The following is an 11,995-nucleotide window of genomic DNA, read 5'->3' as shown; positions in this document are numbered from 1 at the left end:
TTATTAGGGTTTGCATGTACACCATAGGTATGATGTATTGCACAAAACCCATCAGTGGTATCAGAGCCTAGGGCTGTTTATTAGTGAATTTGATGCTTACTTGATCGAAAATTGGCTGAAAAACGATTTTTTTTAATTTTGAGGTTGGACTCGCCGAGTCCACTGGGTACTCGACGAGTCCAGTGATGACTCGACGAGTCAGCGAGTCTGACAGCTATATTTCGTGATTTTCTTGTCTTTTTTGTTGTGGGATAATTAGCAAAACGTTTTTGATTGATAAAAATCAGATTTTTATGATATTGGGTGATTATCCTTGCCAAAATAAAAGATATTTTCATATTAATTGAACAATTACTTCCTTATATGATTAAATTTAATTATTTGAATTATTTGGTGAATTATCTTGTAAGAAATTGGACTATGTCAGAATTAGATAACCACCAATTAGTTGTTAATGACCTTATTTGAATTTTTTGATATAGAATGTTCTTGATAAAGTTTGAAAAAGTTTCAAATTACTCCCTTTAGGTTTTATAGTTTAAATTTGAACTTAAAAGTTTTGTTTTTGAAATTTAAATAAGTTAAACCCTAATGTTTTGAAAAGTTTCAAAACTTGCCCTCAAGTTTTGGAATTTAAATTTTTTGATTAAAAGTTTAATTTTGAAATGTTTAAATTCTAAACCCTAATGTTTTGAAATGTTTCAAAACTTTCCCTCAAGTTTTGGAATTTAAAAGTTGATTAAAAGTTTAATTTTGAAATGTTGAATTCTAAAACCCTAGTATTTTAAAAAGTGTAAAATACACCCTATACTATATATATATATATATATATATATATATATATATATATGTAACATTAAAAGTCTAATATTATATATATATATATATATATATATATATATATATATATATATATATATATATATATATATATATGAGTAAAGAGTCAGTCTTACCATTAGTAGGCCTCATTCACGAAGCTGGTCTATAAGGGATGTTTATGGAAATTGCCTATAAAATGGTGATTAAATGGGTATCCAATCTTACCCACCACACTCTTGACTAGTGGAGGATCGTTAGCTGAACGGGTAGGATAGGACATAAACCTTCCATTATAAGTATAATGAAGTACAAAGTAACTAAATGCTTTTTCAAATTCCCAAATCATAGTTACTTTAGGAAAAATGTGAAATTGTATGCTAATCCATGGAATTACACTTTGTACCCTTGTCAAACGTTAGTGGAGCGTGTGTGGTTAACCGACACACTAATTTGGGGATGACATTGGTAGCGAAGGGTGGCTCGATGCTTATCATAGATCAATGGAGCATGTGTGGCTAACCAGCACATTGATTAGGTGATAGTAGCATTGGATGCACCACGTGATTCGTATGGTTATTCACACCTTATTTGTGATCCTCGGCATCCCAGTCACAAATATAAGGGCATAATTGAGATTTAAACATGCCATTGAAAAGTTCAATGAATCTCAAAAGATCTAGGAGTTTCAATTCATTTAAAACTTAAACTTCCTTTTTGTTTTTCATGGTGGAAACTGGTAAATCATCATTTACCTACCTTCAAATATTCTACAACTAGATTACGGCATCCCTCTTCTAGATTGTAGAGTATTGTGTTGGATCCTAGCCTTAATAATTCATTTGGGTGTTTTATTAAGGACTCAATCAACTTAACTTGAATTTTATCCCGTTTTGTAGATGTCAAACAACTATGGTTTTCCTAAATCCCTTGGAACAGGTTTTCCAAACGAAGATGATATTCCATGATATGATCATGGAACAAGAGATCATGCTTCATTTCCTCCACCTCCTCCAATTGTTCTCCCTAACCCAAAAGTTCAAAGGCTTGAAAAGTTCAAGCTCACTCAAGCTCTATTGGCAATTAAGCATGAAGATGGAAAGTCAGTGTGTGCACATGTCTTAGAGATGAAGTCACTTATTGACAGGTTGGGTATGTTGGGTGTTGTCATCCCCCAGGAATTGGCTGTTGACTGGGTTCTTCAGTCACTTCCTGAATCATATAGTGAGTTTGTTAGAGAGTACTATATGATGGACCACGACGCGAACCTCATTGATCTCACATATTTGCTTATAGTTGCTGAATCAACAATGATTTGGTGTGTTGGTCAAGCAAATTTATCTGGTGAATCAAACTCCAAACTTCAATGGACACTGGCAACATTGGAAGTCCAGAAAGGACTAAGTCTGTTATTGTCCGATGTGTTGTGCCAAAGGATTCCATTTGCTTTTATTGCCAAGAGAAGGGGCATTGGAGACAAAGCTACCCTATTTACCTGAGAGATCTAAGAGATGGGAGAGTCAAGACGTATGGCTCTACTACAGGTAAAATCCATTATCTAACTCTTTTAAGTTCCTTATTCTAGATTCTTAATACATGATGTGATAAGATTACATTTTGATGTTTTGTAGGATCGAAGAAAAGAGAGGAAGCTTAAGGGAAGAAGTAAGCTGAATCTGATCGTGAAGAAATGGATTTCGATCGCATTGCTTGAAGATTGGATTCTTGAGCTACTACTTGGAGTTAGAATAGATTGCTAAGAAATATGTAATAACATAGTTTTTCAATTGAATTGCATTGTAAGGACAAATTTTGTTTTGCAATAAAATAAAATTTTGATTTTATCTTATTTATTTATCCTTGCAATGGCGTGTATGAAAAAAATTGATGTTTGAATGTTTCTATTGTTGGCAATAATGGATTTGATTCTTAAGTATGTTATTTGTGGAAATGTCGAGAATTAACCAAATAGGGAGAGTTTCTCATCGCCCAAGTTTCAATTGGAAAGAAACTTGGAATTATGCAACATGTATTGTATGATAAATGAAAAACTTTCACATTTGGGAAATTTAGACTAATTCTTTGACAAAGTGTCAAGTGAAGGACTAGGAGATCGAGTACACTAGGTTGTACGTTGATCAAGTCCACCACAAAGTGATAAAGATGTTCATCATGATTTACTAAAGTTTAGTAAATATTGTTATACTTATAAGATTGAGTATAATTCTGTGTTGATTGAAAGAGTTTTAATGAATAGTAGAACGAATAAAGAAGGATCAAGTAGGCAGAAAGATAAAAGTTTCTCTGTTCTAAGAAGAAAGGAGAGTACCTTTTATTGTGTTTTATCATAAGTCTTAATGATTAAGAACAATATCTCAATTGATCCTCTAAGTGAGTCTTAGTACATTTGTATGTCCAAGAAGAGGAATCGAGAATTGTGGAAATGGTTAAATCAAGAAGTCAATCATACTTTATTCCAATATCAAGTCTTAGAGTTATACTCCAAGATTGTGAATTGAGTGACAAGTCTTAAGAAGGTTTATAACACTCAACAAATGTGGAATTTGGAAAAGTTTTCTTATTCTTGCACATTTGAAATTGGTAAGTTGTGCTGTCTTGGATAAGACAAAGACCAAATAGGACTAATTATGTGAAGTGTTTTGTCTTGATAAGAGCTACACTAACTCTTGAATATTTGTTTTGTTTTCTGACAAGAGAATCATATATGTCAAGCGGTCAGTGGGAGTTTTAATGATCTTGAAAAAGTTTTAAGAACGAATCAAGAATAAACCTTATCGATCATCACTAGCACACGACTTGAGGTTTACAACCTATCGTGTTGACATTATTTTGTTTCTTTGCCATTCCAATTGAGTTAATTATGCATGTGAGTTCTATGAGTTCTCATTTGAATGCATAAAGACAAAGTACCTTGATCGATGGGAAGTACATTGATATGTAAGGATAAGTTGCTAAAATAATTGGAAGACATGGTGGACACTCGTGTTACCATAAGTCAAGAAATCAAGATTAAGAAAGTTCAGTCCATATGAGTTTGGATTTGTCGCAAACTTGGTTTTAGCAAATTCACATGGATAGGAACGCATACACCATAAAATCTAAGTGTCATAAGATTCCACCCTTCATGAAAATGACTGTGAGGAAATTCTCTCACTAAGAAAGATTTTAAGAAGATAAGAATTGTGAAAAATTGTATTCTCAAATTCGATTATGGTTACGACATCCCTTTCCATAGTTCGAATTGTGAGATTTGGAAGTTAGTCTAACATTTGGGACTTATTGATATAAGTTCTGAATTGTTTAGACACACATATGAGCTATCTAATGCAAAGGTGTATAAAGTTAAGAAGCTTAGATAAAGGCTTATCGAAGCATCTGGTATTAGAAATATGAATTTTAGAAATTCAATAGGTATTGTTTTCTAGATGTTCAACTGTTTTCTGAATACATGTCAAAGCTAGTGGGAGCATAAGTGTTATGATTATATGATAATAATCATCATGATAGTGGGAGCATAAGTGTTATGCTTGTATGATTATTATGGAAAGTATTGGAAGTTAACAATATTAATTATAGAAAAACAAAGATTTAATTTGCAAAGTTGCATGGGTTGAAAAGTTGTTTTTGCTATAATTAAGGGATAGAATATTATACTTCGTTTCAAAATCTACAGCCTAGATTGAGAAATTTTAATAAATTTAGTCAAAGGATACATAGTGTGTTCTTAAATTTCAATTAATATTACGACATCCCTCTTCATAGTTCGAATTGTGAGAACGTGACACATAAAATATTATGGCAAAAGATTGATAAAGTATCATATTTTTCTGTAAGACATTATGCATCGTGTCCCATACGCTGCGGGTATAGGATCGATTGCAAATGCTATAATATTTGATCATTCTAAATTTTTCCAAATGTCTAGCGCATTAAGAGGGAAAAAGGACCAGAATCGGTTTTGACTAAAATAATTAAACAACTATCAAAGGACGATCCAAAGTTCGTTGAGGATTGGTCACTTGTGAATAGTTGGAAGTATGGTATTGGATGGACCATATCGAAATTATTATAAATAGATAAGATTTTATTAAGAATGAGTTGTCATATGACAAATATGGAAATGTTTCCATATTGGGAGTTAGATATTGAGAGTCTATGTCTAGATTAGAAAATTTTATGTAAGAAGGATGTTCAAAGGAATGTACTTTGAATGTGATTCTTCACGTCTATGGAATTGTCTTGTAACAATTTCCGATAGAGTACTTTGTAATTTCATTGGCCAAGTCTTGGTGACTTTTTGTGCTATGAATTTGCGAAAGGATCGTTGCATAAAATGTTAGAATCTAGGATATTCTAGTAGTGGCAAGAACCTTGTGTTCTAACATTAATGATAAGGATTGGGAATTGTGAAATGAGCATCATTGGAAAAGGTTTTCAATTGATCTATTTCACAAAGTAAGGACCATAAGAAACATAATGTGCATGCTTTGTGCATGGGACAACTATTGTTGTAATTTGAGTAATAAGTTGATTTTCTGAAACAGTAAACAATGAATAATGAGTAATCAATATGGTGTTTAAACAAAAGTGTTTTTATTTACTCCCATAAGTTTGGGGCCATATAGGATTAAGTATTATTGTTGTGTTTCAGTTTGCATGTTTTGACTTCCAGAATAACTGGGTTATTCGAACCTCCACAGTCGGTTATACATTGGAAGTAAGTATGAAGGAAGACTGTCATGAAGAGTCTGTTGATTGTATGAAGAATTTAGACATAGCACAAGTTTGCTGCAGGGTTCATGAGTGCTCTGATAAGATTAGAGTATTGGATTAAACCCACGCTCACTTGGATCACTTCATGGATTTATCACGGGTGATTAGTGAGATGATATATATTCTTGAAACTGAGACATGTGAGTTGTTATTTGTTGGTCGGTTGCACATTGATAATAAGAAAATGCACTAGTAACTTGGTGCTATAAAACTTATTGTTGTCTGTGATTCAATCAGTAAATGCAAGCGATCATTTGAGTTGAGGTTTATCCATTCTCTCTACCCAAAGTGGGACAAAAGCGATATATGTGGTCCCCTCAATGATTTAGCGATGACACCTAAGCGCTTGGCCAAGCCGAGACTAAGTTGATGTGTTCAATTATAGTCTGTTGTCAGTCGTCATAAATCAGAAGTCGGGAAATAGTATAGAGAGAATGATTAAAATTCATGTCTTATGTCTATACGATATCTTGAGAATGGAGGAATATATAATCCCTTATCTAAAGGACACGCGTATCTGATAAGATCAGAGTTGACAGCGGCTTTTGAAAGCTACGATTGCTGATCAGGTTCTGAAGTCATACGAAAAATAGTTATTAGACTTATCCAAGTGGGAGACTGTTGGATTAGTGTCTAAGTCCATAACTATTTTGGTATGTACTTGACCCGATTATGAGCATGGTCCTTTTGGGTTGCCTTCACCATAACATAGGATGAATTAAGGAGAGAAAGGTTTAGTTATGATTTATTAATATATTATAAGAATAATATTAAAGGAGAAATCATAATGTTTAATTAATATTAGTCAAGAATTAATTAAGAATTAATTTTGTGGCTAAAAGAGATTAATTAAACTTATGGGACTAGATTTGTAATTATAAGATAATTGCAATTAGGCTATGGATTACCTAAATAATATAGGTTGGACGAATTCTATGGGAAGCCCATAAGGAATTCGTCCAAGGGATATGTTAAAGGAGTCCATGGGCTGCTTAAGGCTTAAGTAGCCAGATTAGAGTTTCCTAGTTGTAAACCCTAATAGCCTACATGTATATATAGACCCCTAAGGCCCCAAAAACATGGAAAGGAGTTCCTATAGGGTTTCTAGATGTTTTGGGCAGCCTCCTCTCTTCTCCTCTTCATCCAAGTTGCTTAGTGGTGTTTGTGACTCCATTAGAGGTGCAACACTTGAGGCATTAAGCTTTCTGAAGCCAACGATTAGATTGTTATTGCTATATAACAATCAAAGGTCAGATCTAAACCCTATTTTATGTTAATATGATTAATTGTATGCTAGATCTAGGGTTTATAGCTTTGGATATTCAATTGCATGTTCATTAGACAAACTAGATCCAAAAGCTATTAGGGTTTGCATGTACACCATAGGTATGATGTATTTCACAAAACCCATCAGTTTTAGGTCTGATCTCCGCTATGTTGGATCATGGTGAGAAAGCATGGTGGTCAAGAAAAGGAGAAAAATCAAGTGGCTAGAAGGATAAATATAAATAGTGCACATACCATGAGATTATGGTCACGTCACTGAGGACTATATAGTCCTCTGGAAGGAAATTAGTTATCTCCTGAGCAACATATATCTTAAGTAAATTCTAGGAAGAAGGAAAGAAATATCCAAAGATAAGGAGCAAGACCCTACAAAGATCCTAGAAAAACCAAGATCCCCTCCTCCGGACGCCTAGGTAATCAACGTTATTTATGGGGGTTCTGATATCTATGGAACTTCTTACTCTGCAGCCAAAAGACATGCCAAGGTATCAAAGGTGGAGAAAGAAGAGAGACCCCAGAAGAACACGCTGATAACGAGCAAAAAAGAAATCGCCTTTAACAAAAAAGACATAGAAAACATTCAAGATCCTCACCATGATGGATTGGTAATAATTGTCTACATCACTAATCACTTTCTCATAAGGATCCTATCGGATGCATAATCCTCAATGAAGATCATACTCTTAGATGCTCTGACCAGGATGAACATCCCAGAATCCAATATAATTGAAAGAACCTCCATATTGATAAGATTCAGTGGTGAGATGAAGCATATGGTTGGAGAGATCAAACTGCATATCTACATCGAAGGGGTAAACTCTATGCAATGAGTTTTGTGTGATTGATGCTTTGTCTTCATATAATATTATTCTAGGTTGACCATGGATCCATGACATGAAAGCAATACCATCAACATACTACCAATGCGTCAAGATGCCTACCCCTTAGGGACAGTGAAGATCATCAATGATCAACAAGAGTCCAAAGAATGCTATAAAACCTCAATGAAGCCTTCAACGGTACCGAGAAAAGCATAGCAACTAAAGTAAAGAGCACAATACATATTAGAAGCAGAAGAACAAGATCTAATCGAAGTGCCCTTAAATACTGAGGATCCTAATGCCAAAGTACTTATAGGATCATCGATACCCAAATAAATCAAACAAGACCTAATGAAGTTTCTAAACAACAGAAGAAAGACGTTCGCATGGAAACATGAAGATATGACAGGTATAAGAAAATAAGTTATAACTCACCAACTTAATAAGATCCTTCTTTCAGACCCATAAGTTAAAGTAAAGTGTGAAGATGTTTAAAGCAGATGGTCTAGTGTTGCGCCACACAGCACATGTACAACAGTTTTTAAGTTAGAAGTCTTCTAAAAACAAACAACTGCGAATGCCCAAGTGTTGCGCGTGTGCTGCGCGACGCAACCATAAGTGGTCAGAAGTGGTTTTTTAGAAAAAACAAACAACACCTAAGTGGTTAGTGAAGCTCAAGACACATGAGATCAAATATGATCCAAGATCCACGATAAAGTCACAAGTATTAGCAAACTTTGTGGCTGACATTAGTGATGATCTACAACCCGAGGTAGAGTTAGAAATTCAACGACTTCAAAAAGAAGAAAACATGGGAGAATGGATACTCTTTATAGATGGAGCATCAAATTTAGAGGAGCATGCCTTGGGATCATACTAAAGTCTCCACAGGGAGACATCCTACCCCATGTAGTTAGTTGTGAATTCAATGCAACTAACTGCGAAGAAGAATATTATGCACTAATTATGGGACTACAACTAGCCAGGATCTTTAGGTATATGTTGACTCATTATTAATTACTAACCATTTCAATGGATCCTATATAGTCAAGGGTGAAAGATTAGCTCAATACCTTTAGTTACTCAAAATATTGTCATCATAGTTTACAAATTTTAATTTAAATCAAGTTCCTAGAGAAGATAATGTCGAAGCAGACATACTAGCCAATCTAGGATCTTCCCTCAGGATCCCACCGAAAACCACGATCCCAATAGTCCATATAACGATCCCAACAATAGAAGACCCACCCAAGATGATTGAAGATCTCACCACCCATAATCAAATAGCTAGCATCGGAGTAATCAAATGTCCTAATCTTGCTCGCCATGATCCTAGTACTCAGGATCTTAGACCAAAAATTCAAGATCCACATCAACATGCAGGGTCCTGGATCTAACCCATCATAGAATACATCCAAAATGGTACGATCCCAGAAGAAGAAAAAAGCGATAGAGCATTCAGAATGAGGGTCTCACGCTTTGTAATTATCCAAGGAGTAATATAAAAAAAAGTCTATGCCAGGCCCATATCTAAGATGCTTAGAAGGTCATGAAGCTATGTAAGTTTTGAAAGATATACATGAAGGGGTTTGTGGCAACCACATTGGGGGCATATCTGTAGATGTCGAATTGTGTTATGGGGTGTTGAATGTCTTAGAAAGTTTCGATAGTTTGTAATGTTATTATAAGGGCGCTTTATGTATCGAAGTTTTCAATGTTTAGTCCCTTATATTTTTTGTGTGCTTTCATGTTTCCTATAAATAAGGATGTGTACTAGAGATTGATAAGAACTTTCGTGATTTTGTCTAAATACTCTCTGTATTTATGATAGCATAATTGAGCGAAACAGACTTTATTTAGATCTTGTGTTCATCAGTCTTACTTTACTTTGATCTCATTATTCATACTCAATTTCATTACAACTACATTTGGGATTAGAGAAGGATTCATACAGAATTGTTCTGATTTTATGAGTTTTTGCAAAAGTGTTAAGTCTCGTTCCAGATTTCAATTTTCCACCCTTTTGCTTCAGAAAATCATCTTAGATCTTCTGTTGTGAGTCAATTCTGCATTATAGTTGTTAAATCGAGTGTTCGATTGGTGAATTATGAGTGTTTTAGTTGTTTGATTTCAATTTGATTTGAGCTTTTCTAAAAAAAACTCCATACAACAATGGTGAACTTCAACATGAACATGATGACTTCTTACTCTCATCTCCTTCGTTCATCAATGAAGATTATGATTCTGGTTCCTGATTACTACGATCAGTGGACTGATCATATGGAGGATTAGTTGAACAGAATTTTTAGAAGTGTATTCTCGGTGATGTTCATCCTCCTGCTGCTGTTCAGAGTATTGGAATTTCTTGTAACAATCAAAATGTCAATGAACAATCGTTGAAGAATGAAAAGAAGTGTATAAGAGAACTCAGAGGTGCTCTTCCTCCTGTTGTTTATAGTTACTTGCGTAGCTATAAGACTGAAAAAGAGCTTTGGGATACTTTGGAAGAAAAGTATCTAGGAAGCAAAAAGACGAAGATCAGTACAGTCAAGAAACTTTTGTTTAAATTAAGAGAATTCAAGCAGAAGGAAGGAGAGACCATTGAATCTTATTATGATCGTCTGAACGAGCTAATCTTCAAATGTAACCGATATGGGGTCACCCGATCAACAATGGAGTTCAATCTCACATTCATCATGGGTCTTCAGAAGGAATGGATAAATGTGAGTCTCATGATAAAGAAACAACCAAGCTTTGATTACTTCTCTCTGAATGATCTTTACAATGTGATGAAAGCACATGTATCCGAAGTGCAAGAAATTGATTTGGAATCGAAGATCAGTATATGTGGTCCACTTGCACTTGTTTCGAAAGTCACTGAGAAAGAGGTTGCAGAAAAGGAGAATTCGGAGGATGAAGGTCGGATCGTCAACTTTGATGACAAAGTTGTTGCATTTTACTCTAACAATCGAGTAAAGAAATTTTTCAAGAAGCCTTTCAATTCAAAGTTGAAAACAAGTGAAGTGAAGGGAAGTTTTGCTGGATAGTCTGGTAATGAAGAGAAGAAAGTTGAGAAAAAGGAGGTTCATGCTGAGGAAGAGAAGAAAGAGAAAAAGCTGAAAGATGATTCTGGATTCGACTACCATTACTGCAATGGGGCGAATCATATGGCCAGTGATTGTATGCTGCGAAAGCAAGAAGAGAAGAAGAACAAGGTCAAAGATGAAGCTTATTATGTTGAAAGGTTGGAAGAGGTACATGCAAAATCGAAGGGATTGTCTCTGGTGGCTATTTTAATTTGTTAGATTTTAATTATGATTTGATTTTTGGTATTCCAGATCGTGCTATTGATGTAGAAGTTAATGCTGATGATAATCGAGTGCCAGAAGCATTGAAACATTCTGATGTTTCTACTCTCACACATGATAACAATGATTCGTTTTCATCAACAAATTCTTCAAGAGTTAACGAACGTCTGCCAGTGGAATCAAATGTTCAAGTGGAGGGGGAGCACTTGAATTCGTCTACTCAAATTGAGGGGAGTATGCTTTCGAGGGGCAGGGGGACAAAGAATGAATGCTGATGTCAAGGGGGAGCATCCTGATAATAATCCAATTGTCGAGAGGGAGCAAGATGGAAATAATACAAATGTTTCGAATGATCAAAATGATGAATTTCTTAATATTAATGATAATTTGTCAACTGCAGGAGAAGGATCTGAAACTGAAGAAATGTTTAAAGATGCACCTTTGGACTTTGATCCTGCATTTCCTCCAATGGATAAGTGGATGCGAACTCACCCAAAAGAACAAATTCTTGGCAATCCTCAAGATGGAGTTTAACTAGAGCTTAACTTCGTGCTAAAAATGAGGTACTGAATGTACCCCAATAATTTTGTATGTTTAATGTCTTTATTTTGAAAATTGAAACAAAAATAGTCAAAATTGCTATAGAAGATCCTGATTGGATTGTTTCTATGCAATCTAAGTTGCCTGAATTCGAAAGAAATAAAATTTGGCGTCTAATTCCAAAACCAAAAGATGTGTCAATGATAGGCTTAAAATGGATCTTTTAAAATAAAACTGATAAAGAAGGGAATATTATTCGAAATAAGGCTAGGCTAGTTGTAAAAGGATATTTGCAACAAGAAGGGATTGATTATGATGAAACCTTTGACCCTGTCGCGAGACTCGAGTTTTTTCGAATATTTTTAGCCTATGCAGCATACAAGGACTTTGATGTTTATCAAATGGATGTGAAGTGTGCTTTTCTGA

The sequence above is a fragment of the Lactuca serriola genome, chromosome 9, assembly GCF_051521515.1.
Source record: "Lactuca serriola cultivar US96UC23 chromosome 9, Lser_US96UC23_V15, whole genome shotgun sequence".
In the NCBI taxonomy this organism is placed as follows: domain Eukaryota; kingdom Viridiplantae; phylum Streptophyta; class Magnoliopsida; order Asterales; family Asteraceae; genus Lactuca; species Lactuca serriola.
The sequence above is the reverse complement of the archived record's forward strand: the minus strand, read 5'-3'. Positions refer to the sequence as shown.